Genomic DNA, 19,285 nt, shown 5'->3' with positions numbered 1-19,285 from the left:
TCTCCGTAAAAAAATTCTTTCTGATATCCAGTCTAAATCTCCCCTGGCACAACTTAAGACTGTGTCCTCTTGTCTTGTTGAAAGTCGTCTGGGAAAAGAGCCCAACCCCCCCCTGGCTCCAACCTCCTTTCAGGGAGTTGGAGAGAGTGATGAGGTCTCCCCTGAGCCTCCTCTTCTCCAGCCTCAACACCCCCAGCTCCCTCAGCCCTTCCTCACAGGACTTGTGCTGGATCCCTTCCCAGCCTCCTTGCTCTTCTCTGGACCTGCTCCAGCACCTCAATCTCCTTCCTGAGCTGAGGGGCCCAGAACTGGACACAGGACTCAAGCTGTGGCCTCCCCAGGGCTGAGCACAGGGGCAGAATCCCTTCCCTGGACCTGCTGGCCACGCTGTTCCTGAGCCAGCCCAGGATGCCATTGGCCTTCTTGGCCACCTGGGCACACTGCTGGCTCCTCTTCAGCTTCCTGGCAATCCAGACTCCCAGGTCCCTCTCTGTCTGGGTGCTCTCAGCCACTCTGTGCCCAGCCTGGAGCTCCCCATGGGGTTCTTGTGGCCAAAGTGCAGGACCCGGCACTTGGCCTTGTTGAAGCTCATCCCGTTGGGATCAGCCCAACTCTCCAGTCTGTCCAGGTCCCTCTGCAGAGCCCTCCTGCCTTCTGGCTGATCCACACTTCCTCCCAGCTTGGTGTCGTCTGTGAATTTGCTGATGATGGACTCAATCCCTTCATCTAAATCATCAATAAAGATATTAAACAGCACTGGGCCCAACACTGATCCCTGGGGGACACCACTGGTGACCGGCCGCCAACTGGATGCAGCCCCATTCACCATCACTCTCTGGGCCCGGCCTTCCAGCCAGTTTTTTGTATCCTCTGTGCCTACAAACTGCTTCCCTTGCTGCCCACACACCCCGTGCTCATCTTCAGCAGCTCCAGCAGGAGAGCAAGTGTTGCCTGTCCCCCAAAAAAGAGGAATTTCAAGTTAAATATCAGTGCTATATTTAGAAATCAAGCTGCCTTTCCAGCACAGCTACAATTATGTGAGTGTCAAAACACTGAGCTTCTTTAGATAAACATCAGCAGGAAAAAAAAACCCACACTGAATGTGGCACATTCTCACTTAATATCCAGGGCTGTATTCAAGAGTTTTGTGTCAAAAACCCTTCCCAAAAATCACTGTTCTTCCCCCTGGGCTGCACCACAACCACATCCCTGACACTCCTCAGGGAGTTTTCTAATTCCCACCTTTTACTAGTCCCAGCCTCAGTAAAATCAGAGATTGTTGTTGGTTGGTTTGCATTATGAAATAAAAAAAAAAAGGTTGGAAGATGCTGGGTGGCTTCCTGTGATGTGAGAGGCTTACACTTTTCCTGCTGTTTTATTTCCTGGATATTTATGCTCAGAAAACTGAACAATAGGAGATGCTGGCTGGTCTGCTCCAGTGAAGGGATTTAGAGCCTTCTCCTGAAGGTTTGTCCCTTGCACTTGGTTCTAGAGGTCTTTTTGCTTCAAAAATAACTCCAGTGATAAATGAGAAATCTTTCCCTTTAGCTCTCTTGGCATTTGAACTAACTAAGTAGATGATCCCAAGCAAAATTTATCAGTTCAATTATTCTAAGATACCATCTCAAAAGGCAAGGATGAGATTTACAAAATTAATCCCAAAAAAATGACAGAACCTGAAATGCACCCAATGCAAAACCCAGCAGGCAGCATCCTGAGCTCCAGGGCTCTCAGCTCAGCCCCCCCTGGCCCCCAAAAGAGGGGAATGCTCCTAAACTACACACACAGGGCTGAAACTGCAGCTTTATGGCTTATTTCTTCATCAAAATCAAAACCACTGGGAAAAAAAAAATGATTCTTTATAAACAACTGTCAAAGAGGGCTTTGTGATGCACCAATATTCATTTCTAAGCATCTCCAGGATTTTCACTCGTCTTCACCTGCTTCTAATCTTGAATTCCTTTTAATCAACAAGAAATACATTTAAGACAACTTTTATTAGGTAGCAAGCCAGCATCACAGGGACAGAAAAAGCACCAAAGGCACCAAAGAAAGCTGGGGAAAAGCTTCAGGATTATGTTCCAAAGGAGGGCAAAAACTTTGAGCCAGGCAACCTGTTGCTTCCCAAGGAAGGGAACTGCACCCATCCAGGGGCAGCTGGAATAGGAAACCCTTGGACATTCCTGTTGCTTCCCAAGGAAGGGAACTGCACCCATCCAGGGGCAGCTGGAATAGGAAACCTTTGGACATTCCTGTTGCTTCCCAAGGAAGGGAACTGCACCCATCCAGGGGCAGCTGGAATAGGAAACCTTTGGACATTCCTGTTGCTTCCCAAGGAAGGGAACTGCACCCATCCAGGGGCAGCTGGAATAGGAAACCCTTGGACATTCCTGTTGCTTCCCAAGGAAGGGAACTGCACCCATCCAGGGGCAGCTGGAATAGGAAACCCTTGGACATTCCTGTTGCTTCCCAAGGAAGGGAACTGCACCCATCCAGGGGCAGCTGGAATAGGAAACCTTTGGACATTCCTGTTGCTTCCCAAGGAAGGGAACTGCACCCATCCAGGGGCAGCTGGAATAGGAAACCTTTGGACATTCCTGTTGCTTCCCAAGGAAGGGAACTGCACCCATCCAGGGGCAGCTGGAATAGGAAACCCTTGGACATTCCTGTTGCTTCCCAAGGAAGGGAACTGCACCCATCCAGGGGCAGCTGGAATAGGAAACCCTTGGACATTCCTGTTGCTTCCCAAGGAAGGGAACTGCACCCATCCAGGGGCAGCTGGAATAGGAAACCCTTGGACATTCCTGTTGCTTCCCAAGGAAGGGAACTGCACCCATCCAGGGGCAGCTGGAATAGGAAATTATCAGTTCAATTATTCTAAGATAGCATCTCAAAAGGCAAGGATGAGATTTACAAAATTAATCCCCAAAAAATGTCCCCTTGGACATTCCTTGGCATTGCAGAGCAGCTCTGGACACACTGTACAAAAGCTGTTTTCTCTGTGACCACAGGACTGAATTAGATTATTTCTGAAGAACTTCAGCAAACTGGGCAGCATTTTTAAATCCCTGCACTGGGATGCACTTGGATGCATCCCAAAAAAGGGATTCCCTGTACTCCAGCAGTACATTGGCTTAGGGGGAAGCCTGCATCCTGGTGTGGAAAGCAGCCTAATCCAGGGCTGCTCCTGGTGCTGGCAGCTGTAAGCTTATAATACTTTTCTATTCCATTCTTGTTAACCAAAGGATTACCAGCCATCCCCATCACTGGGTTTTTCTAACCACTTAAGCCAATACATATTTATTGAAATTTTCCATGCAAACCCAGCAAAGCCCTTTGCAATTTAAGGCTGAAGCCTCAGCAATTCTCTTCAAGTTTTCTTTGGGGCTGATTTAAAACGTGTGTTTCCCACAGCCTGATCACAGCAGAAATGTTCAACATCATCTGGAAATGTTCCATTTCCACATTAGCTTTCAAACACTTGAGAAAAATTTAATATCTACCCTTAACACTCTTCTCAAGTGGCTTTGGATTCCTTGTTCCGACCCAGCCCTACCTGAGACCACAGGAAGCACTAAATAAATAAATGTTTTTACAAGGCTGGCCTTGTAAAAAAAAAAATTTCTTCTCTCTTTCTCTTAAAAACTGGGACCTAGAGGGGACTGCAAATGGGAAAGCTGGGCAGGGTTCAACCATACTGACTTTGGATTTTAAAAAAAAAAAAGTTATATTTATTTGGGTATTATTTACCCCATTAATATCCAGGCCTGAATCTCTGCTGCTAAGCACAAGATCCACAGATTACATATTGTACAGTGAAACCACTGTGTTATCAAACCAAATCACTTCCAATTATATGTATTTTTAATTATTCTTCAGTTTTCAACACTGTTTTAAGACCCTGTTTGCTTTGCAATAAGGCAAATTAATCCCTGGTTTTTATATCACAGTAGCAATGATAATTTTCAAAGTAATAGGTCTGAATAATTGGAATTATATAAATTCAATACTCATCCTATCTACACATAAAGCAAAAAAAAAAAAGCATTCCACTTTCTCAGGGAGGAAATGGAATATGGAGCTGATCAGTGCCCCTGTCAACATATTTCTATGTATATAAAAAAAAAAAAAAAAAAAAAGGGGGAAGACCATCACAGGTTTTAAATGTTAATAATGGGAGGAAAGGGGTAGAGGTCAGGTCTGTATTGCCAGCTCCAAGTTCTCCACCTTAGGAAAAGCAGATTTCACATGAAAGAAATCCCTGATCTTCACCTGACCCCCCAGGAGCTGCCACTGGGATGGAAGGAGGCAGAGAAGGGAAGAGGCTGCAGAACCATGGATAAAATAACCATGGATAAAATAACCATGGATAAAATAATAACCATGGATAAAATAACCATGGATAAAATAACCATGGATAAAATAACCATGGATAAAATAACCATGGATAAAATAACCCCCCAGCTTGGGGCAACTGCACACAACTCATCCCTCTGCTCAAAGAAAACTTGCAATTAATTTAAAAAAAGAAAAAAGCAAAAAAAAAAGCCTGGTCCTACTTGCCAAGCAGACATGACTTTCCATTAGAAATGGCAAGATGTCTTTGAGATTTTGCATTTCACATTTTCCAGCCAGGCTGAGCAGAAGCTCTGTAAAATAGGTGTTACTCAGAAGCCAGATGCAATATCATATGGTATTTTCTTGCACAGCTCAGTTTCTTAGCTGAAGAGGAGGTGAAATGGTAATTCTATGGAAAATAAGCTCTGAATCGACAGCACACTGCTCTTGTAATTATCAAATAGCAAATAATGTAATTATTTGCATGGTTTTGAGCTTTGTTAAAGAGTTTAAATAATTTAGCAACTTCCTCACAAAAGAAATTTACACAAACAAAAAAAACCAAACAACAACTTCCCTCCTACTTGTGTGTAAAAAAGAAAGAAGAGGAGAAAAGGAAAAAAAGAAAAGAGAAGAAAAGGCAAAAAAAAGAGGGGGGGAAAAAAGTAAAAAAAATAGAAAAGAGAAAAAAAGAAAGAGAAAAGGGAAAAGGGAAAAAAAGAAGTAAAGAAAGGAAAAAGAAAAAAAGAAAATACAAAAGGAAAAAGAAAAAAGAAAATACAAAAGAAAAAATGGAAAAAAGAAAAAATAAAGGGAAAAAAGAAAAGAGGAGCAAGAAAAGAGAGGAGCAAGAAAAGAGAGGAGCAAGAAAAGAGAGGAGCAAGAAAAGAGAGGAGCAAGAAAAGAGAGGAGCAAGAAAAGAGAGGAGCAAGAAAAGAGAGGAGCAAGAAAAGAGAGGAGCAAGAAAAGAGAGGAGCAAGAAAAGAGAGGAGCAAGAAAAGAGAGGAGCAAGAAAAGAGAGGAGCAAGAAAAGAGAGGAGCAAGAAAAGAGAGGAGCAAGAAAAGAGAGGAGCAAGAAAAGAGAGGAGCAAGAAAAGAGAGGAGCAAGAAAAGAGAGGAGCAAGAAAAGAGAGGAGCAAGAAAAGAGAGGAGCAGAAAAGAGAGGAGAAGAAAAGAGAGGAGAAGAAAAGAGAGGAGAAGAAAAGAGAGGAGAAGAAAAGAGAGGAGAAGAAAAGAGAGGAGAAGAAAAGAGAGGAGAAGAGAAAAAAGAAAGGAAATAGAAAAGAAAAAAAAAAGAAAGGAAATAGAAAAGAAAAAAAAGGGAAAACAAGAAGGAAAAAAAAAAGGAAAAGAAAGAAAAAAATAAAAAAGGAAAAAGAAAAAAAAAAGCAAGAGGTCCCAGCCCTGCAGCTGAAGCTGGTGCCTGGCAGCAGGCTGAGCAGATGCTGAGCAGATGCCCAGCTCTGGGCTTCCCATCCCCACCCCACCTCTTGCTGAGCAAAGCAACTTGTGCACCTCAGCCCCACAAGTGCACAGCACGGCCAGCAGAGCAGAACCCAGCAGTGACAGGAGTAAGGGATTAATAATATATCAGCTGTATAACCCGGGATAATCCTGGGTTATAGCAAAAGTCATTGGGAAAATCCTCCAGGCAAAGGAATCCCCAGCTTGGGAGCAGGAACCAACCCCCAGCGAAGGCTCCCGGGGCTGCTCCTCCTCCCCTTCCCACACAGAGCCCACAGGATTTGACTTGCCTGAAACACGAAGGTTTTCATCTGCAAGCCAAGCTGCCACCAAACATATGTTCCCATCCTGCCAGCCCAGCCAGGGAAGCCCCAACAATTCTCCTGTAATCCCTGCAAGGATTTTTCTGCACAGCCTGAGTGCCCATCCCCATCAGCATCAGCTGGGTACCACGGCAGCCAAACCCTCTGCACCATGAGCACCAGGATTATCAACCAGCTGGACTAAAAGAAGGAAAAAAGAAGGACTAAAAGAAGTCAAGCAGACTAAAAGAAGGAAAAAATTCCATGGGATGGGAGCAGGGGGATGGCAGACAGCTCCCAAGGTACAGCTGTGGTTGTGAGCATTTAAGCAACACCAGAAAGAGCCAAGAAAGGAAAAGTCCAGCACAGAAAACAGAGCAGCTCTGGTACCAGCCTGAAGGGCTCCTCTGGCACCTTCACAGGTTCCAACACCACGTTGTATCAGAGGCTTAAAGTCTGCTTTTTATTCAAGTTGGAAAACAAATTGCAGCCTGGACAAGAAACCCTCACAGCAGCATCAGTAGATGGGGCCCAAATGCTACACTGGCTGTGCCAAGTATAAAGTCCTTGTAAGTCTTGTCTTTTTTTTTTTTTTTCCTTTTTTTGTTTGGAAGGAGACAAGAAAGAGGTGGTTGGAAGCTGGACTCGGATCAAAAATGGCAACACTGCATTTAATTAGCAGATAATTTCAAGCAGTGAACTTCACACCCTAAAGTAAGGTTGAAAGCATCGCTGGGAAGGAAAAGGACCTGGCAGATTTACAGCAACTGGGAAAATATGAGGAGAAATCAAAAGATGATGAGACTTCTTCTTGCCCAAAGCACAGGCAGAGGCTGGGAGGGAGGAAGGAAGAAAAACCCTCCTGGATACCCCTGGCTGCAGCCCATGGGTACCAACCCTGGTGCTCCAGAGCAGCCCTCACTCCTGATTTGCCCCATCCACTATTAACACCCAATCTCCTTTTTTTTTTTTTTTTTTTTTTTTTGTGGTGTTTTTTGTTTGTTTGCTCAAATACAGACAAGGTTAATTAACAAAGAAGTGCACCAACAGCTGCTAATGTGAAGCTGCACCATTCAGGAGGAGCAGCTTGGCAAGAGCCTGATGGAAAATCCAGCTATTGATCTTCCTATAGGCTGCTGTCATCACTTCTGCTGCCTACAAATAAACAACCCAAAGAATATTTGCTTTCCCATGACAGCTGGTGTCAACAAGGATGCATTTAAACTGCCATGCTTCCTGCAGAATAAACAGATATTTTATTATTTGATGTGTTTTTAAATCATCACTGAAATTCCTAATGGTATTGCTGGTGAGAAAATGCACATGGATCTTAAATGCCCAGCAAAGCACAGCACATCCCTGGCCACTCCGTGTTCAAATGCTTAGTAATTCCTCCCAAGACATGGGATTAAAAAGAATTGCTACTCTCAGACTTCCTGAGGAAAGGAAGGCAAACTGTATGTGATTAATAGCAGAGTAATAATCACAGTAATGTCAAAGCACACCCTCCAGCAATATTTAGCACAAGTGAGTTTTGAGTGCTGCTCAGGGTGTTTACAGAAGATTTTGTTACATCCCAGAAAAACAGCCTTGCAAGGATTTCTAAAAACACTCATTCCTATTCCTTACCCTGTAAGGATAAAAAACAGGCAGAGTGTTTTTTCCCACCAGCCCCTGACAGCTGTCCCTAAGCCACCATGGGCAGAAAATTCAGGAGAGGCTCCCATTTTGGAACCCCCTTAGAGTGAAACCTGTAAGAAAGTTGTAGGTTTGATCACCATGTTTAGAAATGCTGGTCTGTGGCATCCAAAAATATTATTTGGTGGAAAATACCACTTGGTCAAATGTGGGTTGTTCCCATGGGAAGAGATTTTTGGACTGAGATTGCATCCTAGACCTAAGATCAAAGAGAATTAAACTCCTATTTCAGAAGAAGTATGTTAACTTCAGAAAAAAAAAAACAAACCAAAACAAAAAAAACAAAACAAAAAACCCCAAACTTCCAGCATTTGCACAGGACACTTGGATCCAAATCTGGAAGCTTTATTCTCACAAAACAAGAGCAGAGCCTGGTGCTGACTGCCAGGCACGAGTCCTGCCCCATGCCAAGCACCACCAGCTTCCAACCCATCTAACAGAGCAGGAAACCTCCTCCCATTGCAAAACCAGGTATTTTTCTGCAAAAGCAGGGGGTTTATTTTTGTTTTTAAACCCTAAAAAATTACTTTCCCTCCCCACCCCAGTGTTTATTATGGCATCTTCAGGAAAAAAGGAAGCTGGCAAGAGCTCTGCGTCTGCCCGAGCCATCTGCTCCTGCTTATTGGAAACCTGCTGGCAGCCCAGGCTCACGTGGAGGATGCACCAAGACACAGTCCCCTGTGTCCCCTTGGCCCAGCCAGTCACTTACATGACTTTTAGGTCACTTTTTTGACACTACAGCTCAAGGAGAACACACAAGCAGGGATGTGTCTGTGGGGAGAACACGAGGATGGGTGAAAAGCCCGTGTCCCATCACAGGAGGAGCACAAGCCCAAGCACCACAATGTTCCCAGAACTGGCTCTGTCCCTCCCCAGGGAATTTTTAAGGACACTGAGGTGTCCTGAAGTCCCAAACACTGCCCAGCTACACCCTAGGGTTGTTAATCCAACCTGGATGCTTGCACAGTGCATGGATGCTCTCAGCCTTTCACCTGGGGCTATCACAGACAGCACTTGTTACTCCATATTTCACACTTCTCACAGAACACTCTGAGCACCTGCATGTAAGGGACTGTGTATTTCAGAACATACATTTTAATTTTATATGGAAAAGAATTTGAAGTTTTTGCTACAAGTGAAATTTTATAAGTACCAAGCCAGATTTTTATGCATCAGAATAGTTTGTTCCTGTTACTTCTTCTGGCAATAAAACCACACTGCCAGTATGATATAGCTAATTAAACAGTAACTTTTTAATAAGGCAGCTACAAAACTTTCAGAGAAGCTCAGATTCCTTTAGGCTACAGAAACAAACATTTAATGTGAGGTTTTCACCACCAGAAGGACTCTTTTCATTTCAGAAGATACAAAACTGAACTTGTCAATCTCACCTCCTTCTAATAACCCAGTCTGATTAAACAGGTTTAAAATAGCATCACCAAACTCTCCAGTAGGAAAACAGTATAATTTACAAACAAGCAGTGTTTGTAAATATGTTTTATTTAAAACTAATATGTTTTATTCTTTTGCTGGCTTGTTTTGCATTTTCATCCTACATTTTGAGTCATCAGTTACAACACTAACAAAAGAATTTCTCTAAAACAATGCACCTTTCAAAGCAGTGTATGTTTAAAATAATTTCCAAGTTATCTGCATTTCTTGCAGGGAACATTACATTTTTTTCCCCCCTGTGCATTCAGGACCACAACCACCTGAAGTACACAAACACACCCATACTTTTCAGCCCAAGCCATAGTGCCAGAGATGAGTCCCACACATTTTTTGAATAATTTTCAGTTCTCCAAGCTAAATACACCAATTGAGTTATAGTTTAGCAAACCCTGAGCACGAGAAGAGTTCCCAGTGCCCCAGTCCCTGCCTGCCCTGGACCCTCCTCTTCCAGCACCATCTGGGCAGATCTCCCCCTGCCTGGCAAAACACAAGACACAGAGCATCCCCTGTGGTCCCAGAGATAACACACATCTGGAAACACAGGCACAGTGCATTAAATTCCATTATACAAACTGATTCATCCCATTTTCCTTTTATTTACCTGCTTCCCAGCTGCTGCAGAGATGCCCAAGCACCAACACCACTGCCCCACAGGACCCATTTTTTCAGCTGAGTCGAATGCTGCTCTCTGTCAAACTTCTCCCTCAGACTGTACCAGCCAAAACAAGTGGGAGCATTTTTATAGAATAACTCCAGAGTCTCTGTATAGTCCCACCCTGGTGATGGAAACCCTGCTTGCTGAGCATTTTGCTTCCAGCTTTACCATGTGATAAGTGCTCATCCAAGGGAACAACCTGAGAGGCCACATGGTGACATCAGAATTTTCCTCCTGTGACTGGAAAAGTAAACACTGAGGCTGATCAAGGGCTGGATGAAACCACAACAAAGTGAAGTCCCTCTTTTTTTTTTTTTTTTTTTTTTTTTTTTTTTTCCAACAGAGTATCCACTGAGAACCTGGCCGTGTGCTTCCATTCCAGGAAATAATGATGAAAATCAACTTCTTGTCCAGGTAAACAAAAGCTCCCAACATACAGTGCCCAATTTCACTGCCCCCTGTTTACAAATAGAGAGGAAGGAGAGAAGGGGAAATTCCAGGAAAACTTTTTTTCTGCAATTTTCCCTCTTCCCTACAAGTGCATCATCAGTGTGCTCCCACACAGCATCCCTCCCCCTGCCATGGGAAAAAACATCCTGGGAAACACTTCTCACATTGCTCAGGTGCCCCAAAGGCATTGCCAGGGTCCTGAGGGTTTCTCCCCATCTCACAAACCCCTCAAGAGCAAAAAAAAAAAAAAAAAAATTATATATATATTTATCCTATGTACCACATGTTGCAGGGATGGAGCGAAATTGAGCCAAGCTGCATTTACAAGCAGCTCTGCAGCCTCTGAATCCCATCCTTTCCCATCACATCAGGCTTTAGCTCCAGAAACCTGCCCTCTGGCATGCATATTTTGTGCCTGTGATCTCCTTTTCTACCCAAAGTCATTACTGTGCAATTTAGTGCAAGTCAGCTGTCTCACAGAACTCATCTCAGCCTTATCAGAAGCAGCACTGGAGCAATTCTCAAAAGACATCATATACTCAGTGCTTTCCCCTTCACATTTAAGTGCACTACAAACCTCCCCTGAAAGGCCACAGAGCCACAGTTGTGTGACTTAAAAACAAATGAGACAAAATAATGGGATTGTAGCTCATTTCCAGGCACTCATTTCCATTTAGCTGCCTTATTTTTTTGGCCATATCCCAGCTCCATAAAGATGTATATATACATATATATATATATAAAAAAAAAAAAAGATTGCTGGAGATCAGAAAGTCTAATTATTAACAAATATGATGGTAATTAAATTGGCTTAAGTCAATAGTGGGTCAAAAGCACACTTGCAAACAAGAACTGAACCAAACAACACACAAAATTAAGGCACTGACTTGCAAGACCTCCTGTCCCCAGGCCAAGCAGATGGACTAGAAAGGAAAGCCTGGTTGTGGGAGAAGAGCAAACTAAGCTATAAACACCCAATAAAATGAACCCCTCATGTCTAATGAGAACCTTTCCAGCTGTCACTAAAACTACCAAGAAAGCTTTAAAACTCCATTGAAATAGCCAAACTTTCAGCATCTCCTGGCTGCTCAGTTTTCACCTTTTCTGACCAGGTCAGAGCCAGAAAATGCAGATGTACAGGACAGACCAATACAGATACTGTACATACAACATCTGTAACCTAGCACATTACATCAATTACCTGCTAACAACAGGCTGAAGGCAAAGCCCTTGCTGCCACTCGTGGGCAACTCTAAGGAGTGGAGCTCAAGGAAAGAGGAAAATCTTCCAGCAAAGCTACACAAAATGCTGAGATACCCCTCAAATGAAAACTCTGAAAATTTCCCCAGAAAATGTATTAATATCCCAGAAACTTTGTCAGAGGTTTGATTTTTTTCAGAGAACTAACCAGAGGCATTAATTAACATAAGGAGCAAACCAGGTCAGCTTACAATGCTTCCTTAAAAAAAAAAAATACCCTATTTCACAGCATGCTAATTAATAGAACAGAACCACTATTTTGATATCATGATTAAGAACAGTTCATTTTCAGCATTTTTCTCAACAGCAGATCAATTTGAGATGCAATTACCACCAGTGCAATTATCTGGCAATTTGCTCACTAAATGACTTTCCCAGATGTGTTACTGAGATAAGGCAGTGCCTTCTTGAAAGTGCCTTGGAGAGAGGGAAAGATGAACCTGCAGGGTATAATTTTTAAACAACATTCATCTCAATTCTTCACTGAGAAAGCAAAACTTCTGCTTTACAAGTTGAAAAAAAAAAAAGTTGGGTGGAGCAGCAAGAAACTGGGGTTTTGTTCTCCTTATTTAAACAACGTTGGGATGGAGGACACATCCAAAAGATTGTTTTGGGAAAATATAAAAGTTCTTGATTTCATTGGGTTTTAACCACAGGATCTTCTAGCAAGTGAATCACTTATTTCTACCTTTTTACTCTTTTTTAAGATCTACCCACTTACTGGTTTTTTTAGGCTCTACTTACTGGTTTTCACCAGGAGCTGCACTGGCCTCTGGGCAGCAGAAGGAAGCGAAATGCCATTCTTCACGGACCTGGAAAAAAGGAGAAACAGGGTAAATAAAATCTGTATGTGTCAGTTTATTCAGTTTGGTCAAAGTTAGACATAAATCTTAATTTCCTTGCAAACTGTTTCTGGTGCTGGATGTCCTGGCTTCATGGGTTTCAGCACTATTTTTGATGGAAGTGCTACCACGATGGGATGGGAGATGCTGGGTGACATCAGACAATTTCTGATGACTGAAATATGGATTCACTTCTTTCTGTAAAACCATCAACTAGGAACTATAAAGATGCTTTTACAACAGGGGTTCTACTAGAATAAGTCAAGCATGCTGCCCAGATTCCCACCAGAGGAAAACAACCTTTTCCAGATGCAAGCAGAGCTCTCCCTATCGTTTTTATCATTATCCTATTTTCAGCACTATGGAAAAATAAATTTTTGCTTTCCTCCCAAACCACAGACCTGTTTTTGATCTCCAGTATTAGACCAGCTAACAGCAGGACTAAAAATAGAAGCACAGCAGTACACCTGCTTCATGAAAATTAATTGAAAATCTGATTCAATGAACGACTGTAACCAGAGGATGCTCAAAGCAGTGCAGTTCCCCCAGAACAACACAGAACTGCTGAGCTCAGCCCCACTGCTCTGTCTACACAGACTCTGAACAGAAATGCTGAACATTTCCTTGGACTGATCATATTTATTAATAACAACAAGCAGCTTGAGCAGACTGATGATGAAAGGTGTCAGCATTTGGGAATTACGCTGTGTACACACCCGAGTGCAGCTGGAGCTGCTCACAGGTGGGAAATCCCTTTCATTATCCATTCAGATGATTCTTTTTTGACATTTTTCCTTAATTCCCAATTACCAGCAATAAACCACCTGACAGCACGCACAACTTGCTAGATTTCTAATGGGCATCAAGTGCTGAATAACTACAGCTGAGAGGGACCTCTGGGGTCATCCTGCCCACCCAGAACAGAGCTCCAGGCTGGGCTCTGGCTGATGGGTGGCTCCTGGGCTCCTGTTCCCATGCTGCACACCACCATCACAAGGAGTTTTCTTCCCCCCAGTATAACCAGTTGGTTGTGCCCATTGGGTCCTGTGCACCTCGGGGATGAGTCTGGCTCTGTCTTCTCCATTACTTTCCCCTGGAGGCTGCAGTTCAGTCCCTACCCTGCAAGCTCTCTGGGCTCACACATCCCATCCTCACCCTTCCACCTGACTTTGGCCAACACCAGGAGGCTCCTCATGACTTTTTTCCCCAACTTCCCACCCTCCCTCTGCAGAGCATCCCTGCCCTGCACCACACCATCCCCTCCATCTGCTCACCCGCTGAGCATCACCCAGCTCATGGCCAAAGAGCTTGGATGTCAGCACCTGCCTGAAGGGTTTCCAGTGGAAAATGATGTCTGAAGCCCTTGGCTGTCCTGTTTGTTCAGATTAAATGAGGAACAGCTGCTGGGGAATTTGACTTCAGAGGCTGCTCCCTGCTGGAGCACGGGAGACATTTAGTTTTGATCCCTGTGTCTCTCCCATGATAAGAGGATGATATCACACACAAGTCCTGCCTGAGCTCCTGGAAGGCTGAGAACATGCAGAACGTGCCAAGTTTCACTATCTACCTTCCCCAAACTTCCACAGACATGAGCTTATTTGGTAGTCTTCTTCGGGACAAAATAAATAAAAAATTTTTAAAGGTCTTGGCCAACGTAAACAGGAAGAAAACACAGTGTTCAGAGCTTTATGTTTCTGATGTACAAAGGATGTTTGTGAGACTGCTTTACATGTATACAGAATATAAAATCAGAACTAGGTTAATATTCAAATCTTGTATTTTTAAAAAAAAAAAAAAAAAAAAAGAACTGCTGTTATTTCAGCAGACTCAGTCACTAATGTTCTGAGCTTCTACCACAAGCACTCAGGAGAGATGAAACCCCAAATGTCACAAATGTCACTACACCCCAACCCAGCAGAGACAGAAACAGCTCAGCTCAGATGCTCACTGCAGCTCCATTGACTTTCCATATGCTGGGTGCTCATCCTGCACTCATCAGGCATTAAAAGGGGTCTGCAGCTATCTCCTCAAAAAAAAAAAAAAAAAAAAAAAAAAAAAAAAAAAAAAGACAAATGCTTGAAAACAGTTTACAAGTATCCCTCAAAGACTTCCTTTAAACACCTTTTTCCCCCTGTCATTTATTAATTGCATCTGCTGCAGGTCCTGAAAGAAATGTGCCAAGGAGCTCTGGAGATCACCCTGTCCAACCTTCTGGGGAAAGCTGAGGTTTTCTGGGGACTGCCGAGTGAAGCCCCAAGTATTTCCTAAATTTATTGTAAAACATTCATGCTGAAAATGACTTTTCCCCTGTGCTCATTGAGGAGCTTCCTTTCCTGCAAGGGATTACAAGGCTGAAGCTCTCACTGCCCACCCAGCTTCAGACAAAGCCCCAGATGAACCCAGGGAGGTGACCCAGACAGAAACCTCAGCAGTGAGCTGGGTCACCTCAGAAACCTCCCCTCTGCACCCATGGGAGACAAACCCAGCTCTGGGGGGAGCCTGAAAGGTTGGGTGCAAACCCTATGGAGCACATGGGCACTTCTCTGCACCCCTTTTGTCCTGAAGCAGGACAGCAGGTTACATCTCCATGGATCCCCAGCATTATGGGCACTTGAGTTGGTGCCCACATCCTCCCAGGGATGCACAGGAACCCAATGCCCTTCTCCCAGGGATTCACACTGGTGCCACAGGGTGGAAGCACTGCTGAAGGGATGGAGAGCAGCAACCCTTCCCAAAGCATCTGGGGGGTCACACTCAGCTGCAAATGGGGGCTTTTGGTGTCCCCCCAGAAGCCTGTCTCAGGTCACCTCCCTGGAGCCAACAGAAGGCAGCAGCAGCCTCATCTCCAAGAGAATATTGATTTGCACTGCAGTTTTTTTACATAACTCAGCATTCAGTCAGTTTTCCAGCATCCGTGCCTAAAGACAACAATGAAGGGCAATAGGTGCACTATAGAATCACAGAATCATAGAATGGGCTGGGTTGGAAGGGAGCTCAGAGCTCATCAAGTCCAACCCTTGCTCCACTCCCCCCGTGGTTCCCAGCCCATGGCACTGAGTGCCACATCCAGGCTCTTTTGAAATATCTCCAGGGATGGAGAATCCACCCCTTCCCTGGGCAGCCCATTCCAATGGCTGAGCACCCTCTCCATCAAGAAATTCTTTCTAATGTCCAACCTAAACTTCCCCTGGCACAACTTGAGACCTCTTGTGCCCTCTTGTCTTGCTGAGAGTTGCCTGGGAAAAGAGCCCAACCCCCCCCTGGCTCCAACCTCCTTTCAGGGAGTTGGAGAGAGTGATGAGGTCTCCCCTGAGCCTCCTCTTCTCCAGCCTCAACACCCCCAGCTCCCTCAGCCCTTCCTCACAGGACTTGTGTTGGATCCCTTCACAGCCTCCTTGCTCTTCTCTGGACCTGCTCCAGCACCTCAATCTCCTTCCTGAGCTGAGGGGCCCAGAACTGGACACAGGACTCAAGCTGTGGCCTCCCCAGGGCTGAGCACAGGGGCAGAATCCCTTCCCTGGACCTGCTGGCCACGCTGTTCCTGAGCCAGCCCAGGATGCCATTGGCCTTCTTGGCCACCTGGGCACACTGCTGCCTCCTCTTCAGCTTCCTGGCAATCCAGACTCCCAGGTCCCTTTCTGCCACTCTGTGCCCAGCCTGGAGCTCCCCATGGGGTTCTTGTGGCCAAAGTGCAGGACCCGGCACTTGGAATGTTGAACTTCATCCCTAGAGATGCTTGAAGTCATCAAAAATCCTCAGCTGCTTTGGTTGGTCCCCAAAAGGCACAAAGTGGCAGATGGACACCTGCTGAGAACCCCATCATCTTCATGAGCTTCTCCAGACATCCCCCCCTGTGGCAACTTCCTTGGGCTCAGATGAACCCAATCCCAAACCTGTCATTTATTGTCACCCATTTGTAGAGTAACAGAACACAGTGAGGTCCTAAGATTCTACAATCAGCCTTCTAATTCAGTCAAATGTCTTGAAGTAAGGCAAGAGTCAACTGAAAACCAGGAAAAAAAAAAAAAAACAGGGTGGAAAGGAGGAACATTTGCTTTTGGGAGACACTTTGCCACATCCTGTCACCTCTGGGGACCAGTTACACCAGCAAATATTATCCCAAGGCTATGGAGAGCAGGAGATGGGGAACAGGAGGAAGAAAACCAAACCCAATTAAACCCAAGAAGCCACAGATTGAAGCATTCCAGAGTTAGGGAAGGGAATCCTGCAAGTTGAAGCTGCTCCCTGGGACCACTCAGTTCTTGCTACTCAACTGCAGGCAGCATCTCTGCCTCACCTGGACAGTTTAGGTACAGAATTGTACCAGCTGCAGGCAGGCACACCAGGTAATTTAACATCTGTCCATTAAATATCCATACAAGGATTCCAACCTTTCAAAAATTAACCCCAGACCCTGCCCACCCCCTCCCCAAAATCCCCCCACACGCATCTCCCCTCTTCCCAGATCCCGCAGCAAGTTCTGTGCCCTCCTCCTCCTCCTCCTGAGTCACTGCCCCAAAGCACAGAACACTGATGGATTCATTTAGGAAACAAAACCAGCATTGTCAGGAACCAGGCTGCTCACAACTCTGGTGTAATATTCCCAAACAACAGTGTCATGTCAAAAAATGGCATTTTGCTTACCCTTTGCTTACTTGAACAGTGACATTTCTCTAGAAACAAGCAAAAAGTTGCAGGCTTCCTTCAACGTGGTTCCATTACAAAATAAATCTCTCTACACTGTTTTTAAGGACTTGGACTCCTTTTTTTTTTTTTTTCCCCCCCAGAAAACATTAAAATTTCACAGCACAATTAGTGAATTTCTCCAGCTGCCCACAGCCTGCAACAGCCCAGAGCAAAGTTCTGCCTCCAGCAGATCACAGCTTGTTAGGAAATGTCCCAGCATCAATTCAGAGCTCTCTAAACTCACCAGCATGGAAAAAAAAAAAAAAAGTCTTAGCAGCTCTGCCACTAAACTTTATGCTTCTTCCAAAACAAAACCAAAAAAACAGCCATTTTCTCAGCCTCTGGAAAAATTCAGCATTTGTGCATCCTTCCACAGCAAATAACCACAAAAAAAAAAAAAAAAAAAAAATTAAACATGACTATTTTCTTCTTGACCTTATTTCTTTTGTTCTTTAGAAGCTACTGGGGAGTAACTAAGTCAAATGTCATCTTTAGGAAAGGTTTTTCTTCACTTCTTAGATGTATTTAAAAAAAAAAAAACCCAAAGGTATTTCAACGATTTTTTTTTTCCTCCAACTTAGGTTGCAAAAACAAAGCCATGACTACTTAAATATTTTGGTCAGATACACAACATTTACACCTTGGATTGCAGTGTCACTGAGATGAAACTTGTCCAACTACAGTTATTTCAAAGGGGAACTGAGGTTCTAAATATATTAATCAAAAAAAAAGAGGTTAAAACTCTTTTTTTGTCCTTAACTTCAACATGAAGCCCTAGCATCAGATGAATATATATATATATATATATATATATATGACATGCAAAAACAGATGAATATATATATATATGACATGCAAAAATCCATAATCACAAGTTTGTAAAGTGCCTTGGGACTTCTGAAGAAGGCAAAGATAAATGAAAATAATTTTAATTAAAAGCAAATTAAAGAGTCTTCTAATCCAGGCAGCGCCAGCAAATCCACGGAGACTTTTTAGAATATGGATCCTTGAAATTACATTGCTTAAAACCCTCCCTAATACCAGCTCCTTTCCCTCACCTCCCCCCAAAGGAGGCTCTGATGCTGCACGAGATGAGGTTTATTATGAAAATTCTGCTCCAGTTTCTAAAAAAAGATTTTGCTCTAGTTTCTGAGTGGCCAGAAGCACCAGCAACCACATGGAGCAAATAATAAAAGAAAAATAATAATAAAAAAAACCCCACACCAAAGAAATGAGAGAGGGAATGTTTTCTCTCACTGCAGGGATAAAAAGATGAGATTCTACGTTGTTTTTTTTTAAGCTATCATTTCAACACTGATGAAGAAAGTTGGAGCTCTCCTGCTTGACAGGAGGCTTTTGAAATACAGCTCAAAAATAAACCAAGCAGCCACACACTCAAATGCTACCACGGAAATGGCTTCAGAATAGAAAACTCAGGAGGTGAAAGAACTGTGTAGAAGCAAAGCAGACATTGCTACAGGAATCCTTTTCATTACTGGTCTTAGAGAAGAATGTTACTGGTGAGTCCTGGTCCCTAGGACACCACTGGCTACAGGAATAAAGAGAACACATTTACACATAATACTCAAAAGGATCAGGATCTAAAGCCAGCAATAATATGTTTATTTCTGTCTAAAAGACATTTTTACATGTATTTAGCTCATTAAGCAATTGAATTCCTCCATTAAGAGGGGAAACAAACAAATCCCAACCTTCAGGGAAAAAATCCAAACAACTGAACAAGAGGAACAAAAAAAGAAAAATGGGCAAAACGCCTGGAGAAATACTGCTTTGATTTTGACACGTGGGAATAAATGGAAAAAATATTCAGCTCACCCCTTTTTTTTTTTTAAAAAAAAAAAATCAAAACATCTTCCATCTCGTGTGCAAATTTCAACAGCCAAGAAAGCATCCTACTCAATCTCCCCAAAGTGGTGTCAGCATGTTTTATGTAAATAGTGGTTAACAAGGGATGTGTGTTTGCAGGAAACATTTTAGGGTTCTGCTCTAGCAGCACTGCTTTTACCCTCTGTGAGAGAGGAGAAATTGGAATTCTGAGGAAGATAATAGGGGCTATGCACAGAGGACACGAGAATTTTTCTTTTTTTTTTTCCTTTTTTAAACAGCTGAGATGTATT

At 43.7% G+C, this 19,285-nt stretch overlaps 1 protein-coding gene across 2 annotated transcripts in view; it reads right to left on the bottom strand.

Moving 5' to 3' along the window:
- The window catches only part of PTPRE (protein tyrosine phosphatase receptor type E), a 74,673-nt gene that overhangs the window by 38,978 nt on the left and 16,410 nt on the right, over positions 1-19,285 (bottom strand). Inside the window, exon 2 of one of the 2 annotated variants that reach the window (XM_071749679.1) lies at positions 12,364-12,431. The gene's annotated coding sequence lies outside the window, so the exon portion shown is untranslated. Of the gene's footprint in view, positions 1-9,855; positions 9,921-12,363; positions 12,432-19,285 lie in introns of those variants that run through there. The other variant, XM_071749680.1, reaches the window with a different exon arrangement.

Source organism: Heliangelus exortis, chromosome 7 (genome assembly GCF_036169615.1).
Source record: "Heliangelus exortis chromosome 7, bHelExo1.hap1, whole genome shotgun sequence".
In the NCBI taxonomy this organism is placed as follows: Eukaryota; Metazoa; Chordata; class Aves; order Apodiformes; family Trochilidae; genus Heliangelus; species Heliangelus exortis.
This window is presented reverse-complemented; position numbering and strand designations above follow the sequence as displayed.